The following is a 22102-nucleotide window of genomic DNA, read 5'->3' on the forward strand; positions in this document are numbered from 1 at the left end:
GTATGAGACACAATTGGGATTCTGAGTAAGATTCTGTTAGAAGAAATGGTTTTGCTTCTTGAATTGATAGGACTCTTTTTAGCCGTAAAAGACAGAGACCTCCATTTACACAACAATACATTTAAACCAAAATAGTGACACACATAACTGAAAAGGCAAAGGCTAAAGGCCTTGAGCACAACCAGAATCAATGGTTTCAACAGTGACAGCAGGTCCAAGGAACTCTGTTTCTTACCCCGCTTCCTTCTAGGTTGGCTTCATTTAGGAAACCCTTTCCATGCAGTAGCAAGTTTCAGACTTCCATTCTATCACCTCGAAGCCCAGTGGCTCTCTTCCCCTTTTGTTCTTTCTGTTAGAATCAGGTTAATCTGCCAAGTAAAAGAAAACTTGAAATGGCAATTATTTAACCAAAAAGTTCATTCGCTCTTATAAAAAGAAATTCCAGAGATAAGCAATCCAGGACTGAATAGTGCTCCATGATATCAGGAATCCAAGCTTCTTTTTTGTTATTGTATTATTTGCCACAGCTGGATTTCAATTCATAGTCTAAAATGGCTGCTTGAGCTCCAGCCATCTAGTCTATAACTCTACCCAGCATGAAAGAGAAAAAGAAGAGAAAGGGGGAAAAAGGGCTTGTCCCCCTTCCTTTAAGGTCACTTGGAAGAAGTAATACATAATACATCCTCTTATATCCCCTTGGCCAAATTTAATTACATGCCCACACCCAGCTCTAAGGAAGTCTGGAAATGTAATCTTTATTGATTGCACTTTAGAGACCAGCTAAGAATTGGGAGTTCTATTACCAAAAAAGATGGACAAAACTGGTACTGGAAGACTAATAATGTCTGCCTTGTTGGGACTACTAATTCAACTAGTCCAACAAAAGTATATGAGTCTTATAGGTTGGATTTTAGTCATGTGCCCATCCCTGAAAGAAGGGTTGGCCCTGGAGAAGCCAACCAAGCAGGAAAGGGCTCAGAGACAAGAGAAACAAATATGCATCAGCCTACAGGACACCACGTGAAGTCCCTTGTGGCTGGAGCTTGACTGTGAAGATCCCGGAGGGAGATAAGGCAAGGAAAGTGACAGAGTGTTAGATCTGGAAGGTCCTCTTCCACCTGGGAAGGAGACAGCCGGACAGCATCAATACTTCCCTAAACCCGAGGAGGGAGAATGGTTTCAGTTATTCATCAACTCAAAATTAAAATTAAAATTGAAGGAAATAAGTACTAAGTCACTGGCCAAGTTCCAAAGAGAAAGAATCCCGTCTATTCTGTGACTCTCTTTCTTAAAATGCTATAAAAAGCATTTGTGTAGAGGTCAAGAAAAGTACAGCTGATCCTCCTAATTTACAGATCCCACATTTGCAGATTTGCCTACTCTAGAATTTACTCACAACCCCCAGATCAACAGTGTGGTGCCTACCTGATCCTTTGCAGACACAGGTTTGGGGTGAAAACTGTGAGGCGCCCTGCAGGTACATTCCTAGATGAGGTCAAACAAGGCGACACTCTGCCTTCTGGTTTCATGCGGTAAATCAACGTTTTTTGTGTGATCTATTTAGCGCTGTATTTTTGTGCTTTTTGTTGGTGATTCCCCAGTGGCCTGAAGGTGCTGCCAAAGTTCCAACTAGTGCTCCTAAGCCCAAGAAGGCTATGCTGTAACTTATGAAGAAAAGTAGCCATGTTAGATAACCTCATTCAGGTATGAATCACAGTGCTTTTAGGTCAGGAGTTCAGCATTAATGAATCAACAATATATATTAAATAAGGTGTCTTTAAATAAAAACACATAAAACTGGGTTATCTATGGATCAATACATCATTACCAGAGTTTCATGGGAACTGACCCTATATTTCTCCATTGCCATCCCATGCAGGTCAAATCCCAGCCTCTCCCCACCACTGCCTCACCCAGGTCATGTAGATTCTGGTCACAAAGAGATATCCTAAGTGAGGCCACATCCCTCTTCATGGCTGACAGTGGCCCCAGTTTGTCTCCATAGCTGACCACTACAGTTTCCCTTCATTGTACCTCAGAAGGACACACAGCAGCAGAGACTGATGCTGTCCCCTGAGCTCACATGTTCCCCACTGCAGACCTTGGCTAGAGGTCCCTGTCTGGCCTTGCAGACAAAAGAGATGAGCAGAAAGCCTCGCCAATGGGTTACTCCTATTTCGGGTACCAGGTAGCATCAGACTGGTAAAACAGACAGCAGAAACAAGATTAGCAAAAACAGAAAGGAAGAACAGTCCTGCATTATGCCAGGCATTGGGCAGGCTCTTCCTTGGTGTATCAGATGTCATTTAATCCCCACCTGGGGATAATCCTCACTGTACAGATAAGGAAAGTGAGACTTAGAAGGGTTCATAACTTATGCAAGATCACAGCTATCAAAGCTAGAAGGAAGATTTAGACCCACATTCACTGAGTGCCAACCCTGGGTCATTTCAACCCTCATCATGTTGCCTCTGCTGTGCTCCCAAAGACAAGTCAGGGCCAATGACTCTGAGTACTTGGTGACAAGGTCTGTGAAAGTGCTCTCTGAATTAAGTTCAGCACAAACATTAGAGGATATTATTGTAAGAAATCCCAAAGAACTGTTCCCATTTTCTCAGTGTCCTAGAATTCTCTGTGTCCTAGATTTGACCTTGGTTTTGGTGGCCAAGGATCCAACTCCTAGGTGTAGCATTATTTGGAAGCAGAAAGTGTGAAAAGCCCTGGAGATGAGCATCTTCGCTCTCCATCCTTGCTCAGGACAGGTTCACGGGACCTTCAAAGCAGAGGCTCAGCATTAGCCAGTCCCGATTTCATTCTGACCGAGACTTCCATGGGCCCCAGACTGTAGAAACTGCACAAGTCTCAGTAACTGGTTCCTGGTCCTGCTGTGAGCACCAGGTACCTGTGCACCTTTGGAACAGGGACCTTTTCCTAATGCCAGCATGCATCCAGAGCCTCCAACAGAGGTCTGGCCTGCATGTCGCACTTTGGGCCGCCAAAGTCCTATCTTGAATTCCTTTGTTAAAGAAGCTTAGAAGGCAGCCAGGTATACAGAACAGATTCGTGGATCCAAACGTCCATCCTCCAAGAGCAACAGGCCCCCTTGTGGCATTTCCCAAAGATAAACACAGAAGCCTTGTTTGGAATGAAGAGTTACCATCAGAGGGACCAGCAACATCTGAAAACCAAGACCATGTCTTCACCTTCAGAATGCACTAATTTGGGTTAGGATTTGCTGTTCACTAACTATGTGACCAGGTGGCACTGTGTCAGCATCTTGCCAACACTTCTGGCTTGTATATAATTATGTAACAGTGAACTTTCACTTGTTGAACTTCTATATTTTATATACACACACTACCTTTCATTGTCTAATACTTTGTTGAGGATGCAGATCAGAGAAATTAATTCTTAAGTAACTTGCTCTAAGACACAAAGCTCAGAAGTGGTAGAATTTGACTCAGAACTCAAGGATTCTGACTCCAAAGACTGTGGTTTTTCCCTAGCTGTGCTGTGTCTTTCCTTTCCATTTGGAATGTGAGTTCTTTAAGGACTGGGAGTGTGTACCCCATTTAGTGACTCAAAGCCAGTGGAAGCTTTTGAAGGAGATGAGGAAGGAAGGTAGGGAGGCCTTCCTAGGAAGCCCATACTTCCTGGGCACACCTGGGCCTCTGTTTGGCCCTTCTTACTAAGGGCTCTCAAAGAAAAATGCACCCAGACAACGGCTTGCGGTTAAGAGACAGGGGAAAGGAACCACAAGTACCCCTCCTTTCACCAAGCTGCACCTGCCTCCTTCTATTTTTCCTGAATCCTCCCTCATGGTATCTCTGAGCATGATGCAAACATTGGCTGTTTGGAGTTGGGGGGACAGCTCTGAGGCTAAAGTAGGTTTCCTGTAGGTGTTTCGACTGATTTGTTGGGGGTGTCCTAGATAACACAGAGTAGATTTTCATGACTATTAGATTCCCTCACTCCCTCTCTGCTGCTGCCTACCACCTAGGTCTTCCCTTGTGATTAATTCCCCGCTGGCTCTTACCATGTGGCACTGTGGAAACAGTGTCCCAGCTCGTCTCTGTCTTTGGGAGTAAGGTAAGATGAATCTCAGAGTTCAGATGTTTGGGTTAGCGAAAGCAGCACTGAAGGAGATGAATGGCCTCACCATGGAATGTGTCCAGAGCCCTGGATGCCGTCCAGGTGCTTGGGGAGCTAAGCCATTAGTCCCACTGTCTGATTCCCATCTCTCTGCCTGGCCCTGGTGTCAGAAGAGCTTGAATGAACCCATGTCCTCAAGATGGACCAGTGGCATGCAAGCAGGGAGGGAAGGATGTGTCAGACAAACAGGGTGTTGTAAGACTGGCTGACTTGTCTTCACAAAAACAGAATTTGGGAACCTCTGCTGTATGGCCCCTTCCACAGCAATTACTAGAGAGGTCATGATCCCTCTGATTCCTACATAATTAAACAGATATGCTTGTGGCCAGCACGCCAGACCATTTTCTTCTGCTGGGGCATTAATCCTAAGTGGATCCCAGAATCTCAAGCTGCCAAAGGGAGGTATCTGCCAGCATCTCAAGCTGTCTCAAGAGAAAGAAAGGAGAACGAAGAATAGGGACACTTTGGGGAGCTCTCCATTTTTCTGATGCAAAATAGAAAGTAAAAACCAAAGATCACGACCAGAAAGTTATCAAAGAAAGCCTTAAGGCACACACAGTGCAAAATAATGCAAGTACAGTGTTGAAATACTGGTACTCTGTTAATCAATGGCAACCTTACTGAGCTCTTCCTTTGGGTCTAGAGGAGAGCTAGATTAGTGGTTCTCAACCAGGAGAGTGAGATATATATATATTTTTTTCAATTATGGAAAGTAGTAAGTAGCTTGAAAACACTCTGTTCTTCCTCCCATACTTAACTGTAATAGACAACTACTGTTAGGCATTGAGAAGGAGAACCCCTTTAAAACACATGTAGCATCTCTAATCTGAAGGAGCTCACATGCTTACGAGAGAGTCCAGACTTTCTCATCCTAAGTCATGTCTGTGGGAGGTATCCATGGAGAAAAACCCTGAGACTCAGCCCCTGTGTTGGAAAGACAAGAAACCTGTAGTCCAGAAAAGGGAAGAGACTTGCTGAAAAACCCAAATCCAGCCTTGCTTATGTGAAAAAATGCAAGTTTGATAGAAGACAGAAGAGAACATATATACCTGAACTGCTCACCTCTACGGGTGTGCACTTGTGTCTTTTGAGCAACAGAGTGGTTCTGAATCAGTGTACTGAAACACAGTGGTATGTGGCCAACCATCAAGCTATGGCAAGCAATATTGAATCAACACATAAGATGTATTTTTTTGACAGCAACGTCTGTTAGATGGATCATTGAGCTGAGAGGATCCCCCATGTGGCATGGGACCAAGTACAGCTTGCAGTTGGCAAAGAGTCTGAAAGTATTACCTGTTGACTAGGCCTTACAAGAGCTTTATCTGATGAACAATTCCAAGGGTACAGTGGAGCCAGGAAACAGTTCTGTTTAAAGAGCAGCATGGGGGACACCTGGGTGCCTCAGTCAGTTAATCAGCTGCCTTCAGCTCAGATCATGATCCCAGAGTCCTGGGATCGAGTCCCACATTGGGCTCCCTGATCAGCGAGGAGACAGATTCTCCCTTTGCCTGCCTCTCCCCCTGCTTGTGTGCTCTCTCCCTCTCTCTCTCTCTCTCTGACAAATAAATAAGATCTTAAAAATAAATAAACAAACAAACAGCAGCATGGTACCAAAGGGTGGCTAAAAGGATAAGGGCAGTAAGAATAAGTGCAATTTAATCCATCCAGCAGGCTGCAAAACTTCCGAATTCTAAAGTAAGCCACAGACATGAAAAACTTGAGGCCCCCTGATAACTGATAGGGATGCTCAAGACAGACCGAACCATAAGACTTCACTCCAAAGGCTATGAGTTATGGCTAGAGCAGAGGCAGGAAAATGGAAATTACCCCAGGAGCCACCTTGTTGAAACCATGGAGCCCTCTTCTGGCCTCTCTTTCCAGGTGCCCTCCCCCACACCCCTGAAACACGTTCAGGCTGTCACTGTCCCAGGAGGCTCTCTCCCAGGTTGTTCTTCTCTCCATCTAAATCTGTTCTCCCCAGCTGTCAGTCAGAAAGGGTTCACATATGGGCTTACACTAAGATGTTTATTGGATAACCTGCATTTCAAGCTTGTAATCTAAAGAAACAAATTTCTAATAGACACATAATAATGTCATTTCAGGCCTAAATACTAAGCCTTCCCAACTGCCCTTCAAATCCCAAAGGAGGTCACTCTCTCCTCCCCATTTGTAAAAACAGACCCTCAGCACTAGAGTCATGAAGATGCCATGTGTTTTCGTAACGACCTCCCACACTCACTGTATTGTTCACTTCACTTCTGGCCTGAGTTTCTGCTCTTACAGTCTGTCTAAACTGGAGCCATGTTCCAAGATCTGGCTCTTGCCTTCTTTTCTTAAAAAACAGCTTTATTGAGATACAATTCCTACAATTCACTCATTTTAAAATGCACAATTCAATTCACTCATTTAAAATACACAATTCAATGGCTTTTAATATGTTTACAGAGTTGTGCAATCATCACCCTGATTAATTTGGGGCCATTTTCATTTCTCTGAAAAGAAACTCCACAAGCATTAGCAGTTACTCCCCTTTTCTCCCCAACCTCCTCAGTCTTGGGCAATCTACGATCTTCATTCTGTCTCTATGTATTGGCCTATTGTAGACATTTTATATAATGAAATCATACCATATGTGAGGTTTTTTGTGACTGGCTTCTTTCACTTAGCATAATGATTTCAACATTTGTCCATGTCCATGTACATGTCCATGCAGGTATTGGTGCCTCATCTCTTTTGTAGTCCACTGTTCCATTATATCACTATGACATATTTTATTTATTCATCCATCAATTGATGGACAGTTAGATTGTTTCCACTTTGGGGCTCTTATGAATAATGCTGCTATGAATATTCTTGTTTAAGTTTCGTGTGGACATATGTTCCCCTTTCTCTTGGGTATATACCTACAAGTGGAATTGCTGGGTCATGTGAGGACTCTATGTGAGGAACTACCAGACTGTTTCCCAAAGTAGCTGTACCACTTTGTTTCCCTGCCAACAGTGTGTAAGATCTCAGCTCCTCATTCTTATCTGTCTTTTTTTGACCCTGGCTGTCCTAATGGGTATGAAGTGGCATCTCACTGTGGATTTAATATGCACCTCCCTAATGATGTTGAGCATCTTTTCATGTGCTTATTTTCCATTTATGTATCTTGGGAGAAAAGTCTAGTCAAATCCTTTGGATATGGCTTTCTTCTTAAGGAAAATTTAGAAGGAGCAGGCCATATGTTTCTGGATTGAATACATTTTACATGGCATGAAAATCAAGAGATGTTTCTGGGGATTGATAATAAACTTATTGGCTTATGCAGTTGCATTCACAAACCCCTGTTGAGTTCCCATAGTGTATAGCCTTTTAGACCCTGTGGAGACAAAGAAGTAGTAAGTCATAGATCTTCACTGAGGAAGCTTAGACTTTCATGAGACAACCATTTGTTTTCCTGATTTGAATTAAAATTTAACTACTTTCAGTATATACATATCAGATTTGTCACTAGTTCAGATGAGCCATCTCTGAATTAATGTAAGTAGTAGAGTTTCTTTCTATTTGATATTTTTTTAATTTTCTCAAAGCCCTTCTTTTTCCCCTCTAGTCATTTTTTAATTTTTTACTGAAGTATCATTTAAGTGGCTAATGAGTTAATGATTAAGTGGCTAATGACTCAAGTAGAAATACATCTCCTTTAGATACTTCCCTAACATGATAAAGAATATATCAAACCAAGAGTTAATATCATAACAGCAAAACACCAGAAACATTCTAATTGAATTAGAATCAGACCCTCCTCCCTTCAGTATGGCTATACTTAGGGACTTGGTTCCCAAGAATAAAATATGAAAGGGAATAAAAATAACTTTATTGAATAGAAAATCCTTCCTTGGCCAACTGTCCCTTGGCCAGGTGACCAAGATGCACACTCCCAGTGATGTCATGTTGATAGCATGATAGTATGTTAATAGCACAAAACAAAAAATAAAAACAGAGCTCTGCCTTATAACTTATCCAAAACTCCAAGTATATTTTTAAAAAATGACTGGAAGAAAATGGTTTTACATAGTCTATTATGAAATAATACACTGATATTATAAAATAGAGGTATATGGTATTAACATCGAGGAAATTTTTCTAAGCTTACCACAAAAAGCCAAAAGCACAAAGGAGAAGGCCAATAGATAATAGCTAAATTAAATGTTTGCAATTCCTTAAAAAAAAGAAAAGGTGAAATTGAAAAATATATGCAAATAATATTTTCAATCTGTGTAATGATAAAGAGAACTTAGAAATGAGAAAATGAGGACAGGATGTAAGCTGACAATTCACAAAACATTTTCAAGGGTCAATAAACCATATGATTAAATTTTCATCTTCCATAGTAAGAATAAAATGCAAATCAGAACTCTAGTAGGACAATATTTTATATCTGTCCTGTTGTAGAAAGAATTTAAAGGTATACCCAGTGTTGGCAAGAATGGAAGAAAAGGGGCACTTGTGTATTTTAGGTGGGCCCTTTGATAATTTACATGAAAGCCTTTAAATATGCTTAATCATTGACTCAAGAAGACAATTCCTAGAAATGTATAAGAAAAATGTGCATAAGCATTTATGTATAAAGTATTTTTCAAAACATGATTCACAATAGTGAAATATTGAGGAAAATGTCCAAAAATGGGTATTAGCCTTAAAAATCATAGGACAATTTTATTCCATAGTTTATATGGAGATAAAAGGGCCTAGAATAGTCAAGAAAATCCTAAAGAAGAGCAGCTGTATTAGCTATGCTTAGAATTCTTTCTTTTTTATTGAAGCATAATTAACATACAGTGTTATATTAGTTTCAGATGTACAGTAAGATGATTCAACATTTCTATACATAATTCAGTGCTCATCATTGAATACTTTTTTAAGAGGTCTCTAGAACAAGTACAACAGAATATTAGTACTGAGTAAATATATGTGGTAAGACCGTGGGTGTCACATTACTTTCTGCATTTTTGTATGTTTGGAATATTTCATAATTTTTCTAAATTGCAATGAAAAGCAGACTTGCTCTCAGTGTTGCCACATGAATAACCAAAAATGCCACCAGCTGCCTCAGCAGGTGATGGACATCAGCCATTTGACCATAACCGGTTGCTGCAGATGGATTGATGGGCCTGATGACATCTGAGGTCCCTTTCAACACTAAAAGTCATAATCTCTGTGACGACAAGACTGGAATTCTTGATGTTGGAAAAATATCGAAGATAACTCACATCTAATAATTGAGGAATAATGGTGAACCTGTGTTTATATGTCTTAGAAATATTTTGAGATCAAAGCTAGACCTAGATGGATAAGAAGGTTTGATTGAGGAGGGGCAGGGCAAGGGGGAAAGTAGACCCAGAAAAACCTGAGCAAAGCCACCTTAGACCCTCAAAACCCAAGGTAGATGTGGGGAAGAAATGAGTTAACAAAGGGGGAATGGATGGATCCAATGAAGAGCTCCATTGTGAAATACTTCATTTCATTTTTCTGTTTTGATTTTAAAAAATTCTCCAACCAAAGTCCTGCAGATCAACTGGCCTTCCTTAATTGAAATGTTTTCCCCCAGGAAAATGTCATACTCTGCTGATGAGAATTTACATCTGTTCAATCAGTCTGAAGGGCAATTCAGCACTATGTATAAGAAACTTTAAAATTGTACACAGCCTTTGACCCAGTGATTTCATCTATAATTTTTTTTCTTAGATGATAAAAAACGTCCTCAGAGATTTATGTAGAAGGATATTCGTTGGAAAGAACAATGAACATTTAGAAAACTCAGGGGAAAAAGATATCCAGTAACACAAGTTGACTAACTGGACTATTACTTCTCCAAATAACAGAATATTAAGCAGTCATTTTTTAAAAAATCCCATTCTTGAAGAATATTTAAGACTGTGAATAAAACGCTGAGAATTGTGTTACATGAATAAAGTAGGTTATAAAATTGTATGTAGACTCCAATTCCATTTTGTAAAAAAAAAAAAAAGAAAAGTGAGAAAAAAAAAGGAAGAAGGAAGAGAATGGGGGTGCGGAGAAAGAGAAGGAGGGAGGGATGGAGGGAAGGGCAGAGGGAGAGAAAGACAGACTCCCCGCTCACGCGGACCCTGGACCGGGAGCAGAACTTCTCTAAAACTAAGTTCTCTCTTCTGTGAACAGTGATTTAACCTTACACCTTGTAAAAATTAAATGAATGATATGCAGGTGAGGTCCCTTTGTAAACTTCGGTGATAGTACTGATTAAAGGTGGTGGAAGATGGTGAGGAAAGCGAAAAGATTAAAGAACAAACTTGGAAGACACAAGCGCTCTGCCCTGGAGGAGTTTTCATGGGAAAGAGGGAACATAAAGCCTTTGGAAGATGTTTATGCATTTACAAACCAGCAACACCCAGTCCTCGCCTGGCCTCTGAGGACCCTGTCCCCCGCGTGCTCAAGTGGCTGGCTCTCTCCTTCCCCCTGCATTGCAGCCTGCCCCCCCTCAGTTCCTTCAATCCCTGGTGCTCCTCCTTTTTCCAGGCTTCAGCACATGCTGCTCTCCTGAGGCAGGACACTCTCTGCCCCCAACTCCCCACACCCCATTTTCTTGTACTAAATAATTCCTACTTGTCCTCCAGAACTCTGATCAAATGTCACCTCTTCAGGGATGCCTTCTCAGACTGGGTTGCTTCCCATAATATGTTCTTATAGCGTCCTGTACCTCACCTTGATAGTTCTTGATCACAACTGAAACTGCCTTTCGGGCTAGTATAGAAACCATCTTGCTTTCTGTCACATCCCCTGTACTGAGCACAGTCCTTACATATAGAAAAAAAACTATTAAAAATGAGCCCAATAAATTGGGCAGTCTCCTAGTATCTGGCTCTCTAGGGAAGCTAGGAAGTACCTCTGGTACAAAACGAAATCATCTGAAGAGATTTAAGACGTACATTTGCCCAACCCTCACCCCCAGAAAACCTAGTCTTAATTGGCCTGGTGTGAGCATGGTGGTGTGACCTGGTGAGGTTTGGGCATGGATGGCACCCAGATTTCCCCCAGGTGATTCTAATATGCTACCACAGGTGAGAACCTGTGAACCCAGGGAACCCAGACCCAATCTCAGCACAGGTGAGCGTGTCTCAGATCTGGTCAGGTGGACTCAGTGCAGAGCAGAAACCCTGGACCAGGAGCTCGCCTCTCCCCCCATCCCCACCTGCCCTGTGTGACATGTGTAAACACTTACATAGCATTACTTAAATTTGACACAGCCCAGGCCCTAAAGCCAGGCTACAGAGAGGTTTGTTTTTACTGTACCAACATTTGACAGATTAAAATCTAAAGTTGGAGACTATTTACATCCTTCCCACTGCTTTTCTGGCATTCGGTTTGTTGAAAAGGGCACTATCCCTTTTCAGAGGTCTTAGGGAGGCTGTATTAGCATTGATTATACTAAACAGGAGCCCTCGGGACCCAGGATGGATCACACATGGGGTTAGCTGCTTACCTTCACTTAGTTAAACTGTTTCTAAATAATGTCATTAAATGCCGAGTCCATTTATCTGTAGCATATGGGCTTTCCCAATATATAAACCACCTCCAAACTAAACTCTCTCTCAGCAAAGGCTATTTCCTGTTACAGATGTTGTCTTCCACCTCTCTCCACAGCAGGAGAGCTGATCTGGTAATGGAAGCTTCTGGGGAGGGTGTTGGGAGGTCATGCAGGGCCTTAATACACGGTTCAGTCCTTGGACAGGCAGCATCAACATCACCAGGGAGCTCGTTAGAAATGCAGAGTCTCAGGCCCTGCCCCAGACCAGCTGATTCCACATTTTCACAAAGTCCTCCCTGGTGTCATTCCTCCCAGGCACATTTACAGCTGAAAAGCACTGGTCTCAAACATACTGTGCATTGGAATCACCTAAAGAGTTTGTTCGTTTTTGTTTTTTTTTTTTTTAACTAATGCCTAAAGCTCACCCCTAAGAGAATCTGTTTAATATGGGATGTGGCCCAAACAGCAGGATTTTAAAATTCTAATGTAAAGCAAAAGGTGAGTATCAAGGCTGACCACTTCTTCTCTGCTGAACAAATTAAGGCAGGTCAAGTTAAGTGAGTCGCCCAAGGCCTAGCAGTCAAGATTCAGACCGGGTGGGAGTGTGTGGCAACCAGAGATCTTAGATCCATGGTAAAGACACAAGTGCTAAATTGTGCAGTACTTTTTGTTAGTGCCTGTAGCGGGTTGAATAACGTCCCCCCAAAAGAAATGTCCAAGTCCTGACCTGCTGATACAAGTAAATGTAACCTTATTTTGCAGATCTCGAAAGGAGATTATCCTGGATTTCAGGTGAGCTCAAAATCCAGTGACAAATGTTCTTATGAGAAGAGGAGAGGGCACAGAGAGGAAGGCAAGGTGAAGTTGGAGGCAGAGAATGGAGTATTATGTCTACAGGCCAAGGACCACCAAGAACTGTCAACAACCGTCGGAAGGTAGGGGAGAGGCAGGGTTTGGTTTCTTCCTCAGGGCCTCCAGAAGACACCTTGAATTCAGGTCCCTGAACTGTGAGGAAATAAAGTTCTGTTGTTTTAAGCCACTCAGTTAGTGGTGGTTTGTTCCAGCAACCCTAGGAAACCAATATAGCCCACCTTAAGCTTGCCAATTCATCTGATAGTCTTCTAGGCACTCTAAAAAATTATATCTGCATCCAGACCTGAACCAAACAGTTCTTGCCAAGCGTGGCGACCCAGAGAACACCCACGGCTCAAAAATACTCAAGGGCTCCCATGTATTCTTTTTCTTCGAGTGAGACCTCCAAATTCCATGAGCTTCGAAAACCACAAAACCTATATATGCCTCTGCCTTTAGAGTAAAATGTAAAGTTCTTAGCTGGAGAGTCAAGCACTCTGCCAGCCAGCCTCAGCTCGCCTTTCAAAACTCATCCTCCGTGTGTTGCCTACCCAAGCCTCCCCCCGACTCAGCCAGACCTTCTCCACCCTCCATGGGCATGCTGCATGCCTCCCATCTTCCAACTACTACAGCTCAGGCCAGCCCTCTGCTTCTCTAGGTTAGTGCTATCCACAAGACCTAGTTCAAGTCCCATTCTGTTTGGATAGCATTTCTAGACCTTTCTAGCCATTGGAATTCAGCTGTTTCTCACAGTATTCTCTACCTTGTATTGCTATAACCTTTTTAACATATTCATTTCCCTCATAATTGGCCAGTTTGCTTCTCTAAACCTCTTAGCATTTGAGGAAAGGAAGAGGCCAGAGAAACAGACTTCATAGGCATGTCCTACTCTGCACCTCCCTTTCCTTCTTTTTGTTGCTTCTCCAAGATCTACAGATTCCAGATTCCAAAAGCTCATCCCGAATGGCAATCCTAAGGCTCCCACCTAAGTCAGGCCAGTCACTTTCTTATTCTCTCTACTATTCCTCTCTTGGCGAAATTTACATCCCAGGTTGTAAGGAACCTCAGTATTTATCTATATGACCCAGGACTACCTAGAACTTAGGGTGAGCTCTGGGCAATCCAGTTGGGAGCTCACACAGAATCTAAATCTATCCCACATATGGGGGAGGAAGGTGACCTCACCACAGCCAGCTCTGTAACTAAACCAGATTGAGGATACCCAGATCCTGTAATGGACGCACCATCTCTGAATCACTACAAAAGGAAAGACAGCCCAGAAAACCTCTCAAAAGACATTTGCTTAATTTTTGGTTTTTGCAAGAGCCTATGAACTTCTTATTAGCCACATCACTTTATTTAAATAGTAAAGGAAAATATGACCCTGGAAATCTAGAATAATTGGGGACATTTGGAAAGACTCAGGCGAAGATTCATTTGTCATCTTCTGTAAGCTAGACAAGGAATAAGAGGAATATAAAGGAATAAAAAATAGGATGGAGATGGCTAGCTTACATTTTGTATTTCCTGTGGTTCTACAGTATTCCCTTAATGATTTGGATTAGAATGCTTTCTTTGGCACATATTTATCAAGATGACAGTTTGCTTTTTTCCCCCACATCAATTTCCTCACAGATATCCAAACTGGATTCCAGCTGAGTGTCCCCTTCTCTATTGGAGGGTCCTGAAATGTTACAGATCACCTCAGTGGATGAGCATGAATGCCATGGGAGGAATAAGTGTAAGGTATTATCAGTCATTCATTTGTGTCCCATACCGTGACAGCATAAATATGCAGACTTTAGTCTCCGAGCACCCCCAAAGAGCTCACAGCCTAATGGGGGAATCTCACATTGTATTGCCATCATTTTGTGTCCACATGTCTAAGTTCTGTAAAAGAGAAATGAATCAATCATAAGTACAAAACACTATGGAAGAACAGAGGAGACAGCCACTCACTTGTTCCCCATGGATGAATCAATCACATTCCTCCCTAAACCAAGTGTTCACAGAACGAAGGGAAGTGGCAGATACAAAAAAAAAAAAAAAAAAAAAAAAAAAAAACCTATGCGAGAATTATATGATTTAGAAATTGGATCAGGAATATGGTATCAAGTTAAAATTTATTTCAAAATGCAAGTGTTGTGTGATATTTCAATGGTTTCTAACCTTGGTCTCAGTTGAGGTAACGAATGTTATTGATATACAAGAGTAAAGGGATTATTGATATACGAGAGTAAAGGGATATTTAGGCAGAGGGGTTTTAATTACCAAGAGGTCAAAAAGTTAGCATGAGTATATGATTGAATACTGGAGCAATGACCCTGGATGATAAAGGAGTTGCCCAAGTTAGTAAAAATTTATCTTTGTTCAGTGGAACTATGCTTGCCTAAAGTATTAGCACTATGAGTAAAACTTTAGAAAATAATAATAAAATCCAGTTTCTATGATGTGGTCAGAATTTATGAACACAGAATAGCAAAAACCTGAACACTGGGATAGGACAGGAGCCAAAAAAGAGGACATGATTTGAAATACCACTGGGCCAAAATTCCTACGTGTAGTTCAATGCCCAAGATAATTTTAAGTACAAACTATAAGGTCTACAAATGATTGTTCGGGATAGTGTGTGTTCTTGTGCAAGTTTTAAGACTAAAAATTCTTTGTTTAGTTACTGTGTTTCCTGATAATTATCCAAAACCCTCATCCTTCTATCCCATATGCATTTTTGCTTTGATTTTGATACACTAAGCACTTAAAGAAAAGTCAGGCCTCCTAGGAATCTATCCTGAAAATATAGCTTAATAAGTACATATATGGTATCTATATACATTTATGCATTATGAGACTATGTGTAAGAGCAGGAGATTGGAAAAAGTCCAAATGTCCATCAAAAGAAGACTGGTTAAATAAACTATGGTACATCTACTCAGTGTGGCTTTACATAACTTTAAAGAAATAAATATTTCTTTTTTTTAATTATTTTTATTAACATATAATGTATTATTTGCCCCAGGGGTACAGGTCTGTGAATCATCAGGCTTACACATTTCACAGCACTCACCATAGCACATACCCTCCCCAATGTCCATAACCCAGTCACCCTATCCCTACCCTCCAGCCCCCAGCAACCCTCAGTTTGTTTTGTAAGATTAAGAATCTCTTATGCTTTGTCTCCCTCCTGATCCCATCTTGTTTCATTTTTTTCCTTCCCTACCCCTCACAACTCCCCGCCCTGCCTCTCAAATTCCTCATATCAGACAGTTCACATATGATAATTGTCTTTCTCTGATTGACTTATTTCACTCAGCATAATACCCTCTAATTCCATCCACATCATTGCAAATGGCAAGATTTCAGGAAATGAAGATTTCTAATTGATGTATGTGGAATGATTTCTAAGATCTTTATTAATGGAAAAGTCAATAATAATGTAAATGGTATATTTAGTACTTCAAGTACTTTTTTATGAAAGAAAAACACGAAGGAAAGTATTCACTTTTTTGTGTGAAAGGAAGGGGAAAATATATACATTTTTGTTCTTATTGTTGTTTCAAAAATAAATTTCTCCAAAGAAAACGTACAAATGGCTAACAGACTCGTGAAAAAGTGCTCAACATCACTCGGCATCAGAGAAATACAAATCAAAACCATAATGAGATACTACCTTACATCAGCCAGCACAGCTAAAATTAACCAGTCAGGAAAAAACAAATGCTGGTGAGGATATGGAGAAAGCAGAAGCCTCTTAACACTGCACTGTTGGGGGGAATGCAAACTGTTGCTGCCTCTGTGGAAAACAGTATGGAGCTTCCTCAAAAAGTTAAAAATAGAACTATCCTATAACCTGGCAATTGCACTATTAGGTATTTGTCCAAAGATATAAACTTGGTCATTCGAAGGGGCATCTGCACTCCAGTGTTTATAGCACCAATATCCACAATAACCAAACTATGGAAAGACCTCAGATGTCCATAGACAGATGAATGGATAAAAAGATGTGGTATATATACACAAATGAATACTATGCAGCCATCAAAAAGAATGAAATCTTACATTTGCAACAATGTGGATGGAACTAGACGGTATTATGGTAAGTGAAATAAGTCAGAGAAAGACAAATACCATATGATTTCACTCGTATGTGGAATTGAAGAAACAAAACAGATGAACAAAGGAGAAGGGAATGAAAAGCAAAATAAGATGAAAACTAGGAGGCAAACCATAAGACTCTTAACTATAGGAAACAAACTGAGGGTTGATGGAGGGGAGATGGGTGGGGGGATGGGGTGACTGGGTGATGGGCATTAAGGAGGGCATTTGCTGTTATGAGCACTGGGTGTTATATGCAACTGTTGAATCATCAAATTCTACCCCTGAAACTGTATGTTAACTAAACTGAATTTAAATAAAAAGTAAAAATAATAAAAGATAAAAATAACTTAAAAATTAAAAAACTAAAGAAAAGAAATACAGGAAATATAAACTGAAACAAATTAAAAGGCTGTCTTAGGGCAGTGGGTGAGGTGCAGAATAGGGGGTAGAGACAGAATCAAAGATTTTCTGAACATAATTTTGATATTCTTTTGACCTTAAAACTTTACAAATATTTTGCATATTCAAAAACTAAAATTAAATTTTAAAATGGGGGCAAAAATCTAAAACCTTAAATGGAACAGAAACAGAAACAGAAACAAATTAGCTTAACTGGTTATCAAATGAACAATGTGACAATATTATGTTGAGTAATTTTTGAATACTATGCTCTGTACATCTTCACTGGCTCTATTCTCTCTATATGATTATATCTTTTTTTACTATTTTTAAAGATTTTATTTATTTATTTGACAGAGAGAGTAAGAAAGCACAAGCAGCAGGAGCGGCAGAGAGAGGGGAGAAACAGGCCCTCCGCTGAGCAGGAAGCCCAATGCAGGCCTCCAATCCAGGACCCGGGGATCGTGATCTGAGTCAAAGGCAGATGCCCAACCAACTGAGCCCCATTATATGACTATTTTCTAAAGACAAAAGGCCCTACAAAGAAATATTAAACTTTATTAGGTAAATTTATTGTTAATAGCAATATAGTGATTATAATCATGAAATTATTTTATGTATATAACAAGATAAAGAGAATAAGTTAAAATAAGCTATTCTGTAAACCAAGATTTTCAGAACAAAAGACCAGAGATACGTATATAAAATAAGTGCCTAAAAACCTACACTATTAGATTAGATTTGGAAATACCAACTTAAACTCATTTTTTAAAACACTATTTCCTAGCCCCATTCATTGAAAGAATGCAGACACTATGACAGTAAGTTTATAAACATACCCACCTGGCATGGAATCTCGGTTGGTTTTTTTTTTTCTTTTTTTTGGTTGTGGTGAAGTTCACAATGTAATATTCACCATCAACCATTTTTAAGTGTACAGTGCAATATTGTTAGGTCAGATCTTGGTTTTTAATGCTCTTCCCCATTGAGAAATCAGGGCTTTTTGAGAAATGGCTAATTTCAGGCCCAAGGTGAGAAAAGAGTAAAGGAGACTAGGATATCATGATGTGTCCAAAAGTAAGGACAGCACTCTAAGACCACTAAGATTAGATCAGAAGGACACAGGAGCCAACTTGAAGGCACTCCCTCTATCTAAATTTAGGGAAATATAAGCATCAAAAGTGACTGTAGGGGCAGTACATGGCTCAGATGGTTAAGCATCCAACTCCTGATTTTGGCTCAGGTCATGATCTCAGGGTTGTGAGACTGGGCTCCACACTGGGTGTGGATCCTCCTTAAGATTCTCTTGGAAGAAAGAAAGAAAGAAGGAAAGAAAGAAAGAAAGAAAGAAAGAAAGAAAAGAAAGAAAGAAGAAAGAAAGAAAGAAAGAAAGAAAGGAGGAAAGGAAGGGAGAAAGAAAGAAAGAAAGAAAGAAAGAAAGAAAGAAAGAAAGAAAGAAGGAAGGAAGGAAGGAATTCCCCACTTTGTAACCTCTAATGTCCTTAGCGAGTCAAGGTGAGGAGCACTGGAAGGTGCTGAAACCATTCCATGAGACATTGGAAGCAGGAGATTCCCAGGGTGCCAAAGTATCGCCTCTCAGATTGCAAGGGTGGAAATGGACCCCACAACTTCAAGATGTCAGTTATCACCTTTAACCAAGTGATCACACACATCACTGATTGGGGACAACCTATTACTGTGTGCTTCCTGATATGGGTTAGGGACACAGAATCACCTATGATTTATTATTGCAAAAATGTTTAACTTGAATCTAATCAAGCCTGGGTCCTAATTTTCACTTTACAGGAAATACAGGGGATAGAGGAAGAGGTTTAAAATACTGTGAAAAGACAGACAAATCTGGAATGTTAAGTATTCTATAAAACGCCTGTACTGAAATCCTGAAAAAGTCAGTAGGTGATAGGACTGCTTTAGATAAGCCACGACTAAAAACCAAAAGCAATTTATAAATCTCAATTAAATCTTGACTGAAAAATAATCAACAAAAGAGATGTCATTAGGACAAGTGAGGTGAAATGTATGTTTGTATAAAAATTTTATTTATGGGGCACGTGGGTGGTTCCGTTGGTCAAGCATCCAACTCTTGATTTCAGCTCAGGCCGGGATCTCAGGGTGATGGGTTAAAGCCCCACATCAGGCTCTGGACTCGGCATAGGGTCTCCTAACCCTTCTCGTTCTGCTCCTCTCCCCATTCTCTCTCTCTTCTTCTCTCTCTCAAATAAATAAAATCTTTTTTTAAAAAGAAAAATTGTATATATGTATAAAATATTTATTTTAAATATTATTTAAATATTTAAAATATATATTTATATTATATACTATATTAAATTATATTAAGATTTATATTACAATTATATATTATATAATATATAATATATAATATATTATGTATAAACATATATAAATATATATTTTATATGATTTATATAAATTAAATATATTATATATATATACATACACATACACACACATAAAGAAAGAATTAAATAAAATAGGTGAACCACCTACTTCAGCTGATCACTCCAACTGATCCAAAGCTTCTTGAGAAGTAACTAAAGGACTACGTGATATGTCAGGTAAGTTTGTATAGTCTGGTTTAGAATGATTAGTTTCTAGACTTGAGCCTTCCTACTAATAGGAGTTTGGAGAAAGTCCATTGTTTCCCAGATGCCTTTTCATAAAACTAAAGTGAGAACTGCCAGCTCCACAGAGGGACTCTCTAAGGACTCACTAGTTAACATCGTAAATACTGTAAGGTTGAAAACCATTATGAAAATCATATGTGCAAATATCAACGTTCCTGAGATGTATAGAGAAACCAGAATGGTTCTTCCACAAATAAGCGTGTGACTGTGAAGGGGATTTAATAAAAGGGGCAGCTCTTGCCAGATTCTCTTTGGAACTTGCACGTCTTAGGGTATGATTGTGGAGTCAGACCCCTACCAGTGGCATACTATTTACACTCAAGAAGAGGTAATGTGACATGAGGAAGGAAGACCTGGATAGATATTCTAGCTCTGCCATATTTCTGGCCAGTATGTAATGGAAAACCATTTTCCTTGTGTTGGATTCAGAGCCATCTTATTTTATTACAAGCCATGGCTAGGCATTTGCCAAAGATACATATTTTAATTAGATCTGTATCAGAAAGTGTATATCAGAAACTAACCAGTTCCTCTTACTCACTTCTCAAAGACCTGTGCTGTGGCCCAGCTACACTGTTGGTTTGGGCCACATCCAGCCATGGCTCGTGATTACTCTTTCCCAACAACAGAATTGGAGATTGGTGGAAAGGATTTCTATTTTCAAGGCACTTCTATAACCATCATCTCTGTTGATCCTCCCAATAGTCTCACAAGACAGGCAGAGCAGAAAATGAATGAATTTTGCAAGTGAGTAAACTTGCAAAGATTATCTTGACTGAGGGCACAGTCAGTACTTTACAACTAGTACATTACAAAGCTGGGAACAGAATTCAACCTATCCATCCAAGTAGCACCATGGCCCTGAGCTTCACAGGTCTTTCTTTCCACACCATGCCTAGAGCTGATCCCTCTTCATGAACCCCAAACCAACCCCATTCTGCAGTCCAGCAATTCAACAGCCAGACCCTGGGGCCCAAGCTCCCCTTCCCAGGGGATCCCCTCACAACACACGCTGTCCTATGACACTTCAAAAAAATGTGCAAGGCAGTAAAAAAGGATCATAATCAGGGTGGGATAGAGACAAGATTCCACTCCCCATTTTCTTCCAGGTCCTGGCCTCTTTGTTGGAGGTCAGGAATCAAAACCTTTTACCCATAGGCACAGAATGCTACATGAAGCAGAGAAAACCTGAGAAGATCTAGTTTGGGAAGTGATTCACAAACTAGGCTCCCCGTCAGAATCTGCTGGAGAGTTTGTTAAAAATAGATATGGGGTGGGGTGTGGGGGGAGGGGTGGAGAATGATGGCAGAGGAGTAGGAGACCTAAATACCATCAGGTCCCAGGAGTTCACCTAGATAATTATCAAACCATTCTGAACACCTACAAACTCAACAGGAAATCAAAGAGAAGAAGAACAACAATTCTAGGAACCGAAAAACAACCACCTTCTGGAAGGTAGGATGTGTGGAGAAGTGAATCCAAGGCAATATACAGAAGAGAGACAATGGGGGGATGGGCCAGCTCCCTGCAAGCAGTAGAGCAGCAGAGCACAAAATTGGAACTTTTAGAAGTCTGCTCCACTGAGGACCCTCACTCTAGAGGCTAAGCAGGGAGTGGACAATGTGGTCTCAGGATCCATGGGGTCACAAAAAGACCAGGAATGTCTGGGAGTAGCAGACCTCCCAGGTATCTGAGAGGGGAATCTGGCTGCAGAGATGTAGACAAGGAGGGGGCTCTCAGCTCAGATTACCTTAAACCGTGATCTGAGGCACAGTCAGACCACTGCTTTTCAAGCAGTGACCCCTCAACTGCCAGATCTGGGAGACCCCCCCTCCTTCTCCTCTGTGGGAGTGCACTGCAGGAATTGGCTGGGTTTGGAGACTCCAAATGGGACCATGGGCTAGAGATAGAAATGCTCAGTCACAGGCCAGATGAGCAAGCATTGCGGCCAGAAACCAGGGAGACAGGAGGGATTGACTGCTTTTCTCTGAGGGCCCACTGAGGAGTGGGGCCCCGAGCTCTCAGCTCCTACAGGCTGCAGATTGCAAGGTTCTATCTTCATTCCCATCCTCAAAAGCTGTACAGAAAGCATTCAGGGAACAAAAGCTCCCAAGAGTGAACCCGAGAAGATGACTTAGCCTGGCCCCTGGCAAGAGCAGTGCAATTCCACCTCAAGCAAAGACATTTGAGAATCACTGCAACAGGCTTCTCCCCCAGAAGATCAGCAAGAACATCCAGCCAAAACCAAGTTCGCTAATCAATGAGAACTGCAGAACTCAAGAGCTAGGGGAATGCAACACATATAATTCATGCCTTTTTCCACATGATTCTTTAGTCTTTAAAAGTTAAATTTTTTAAATGTTATTTTTTCTATTTTTTTTAATTTTTC

This window comes from Lutra lutra, chromosome 2 (genome assembly GCF_902655055.1).
Source record: "Lutra lutra chromosome 2, mLutLut1.2, whole genome shotgun sequence".
NCBI lineage: Eukaryota > Metazoa > Chordata > Mammalia > Carnivora > Mustelidae > Lutra > Lutra lutra.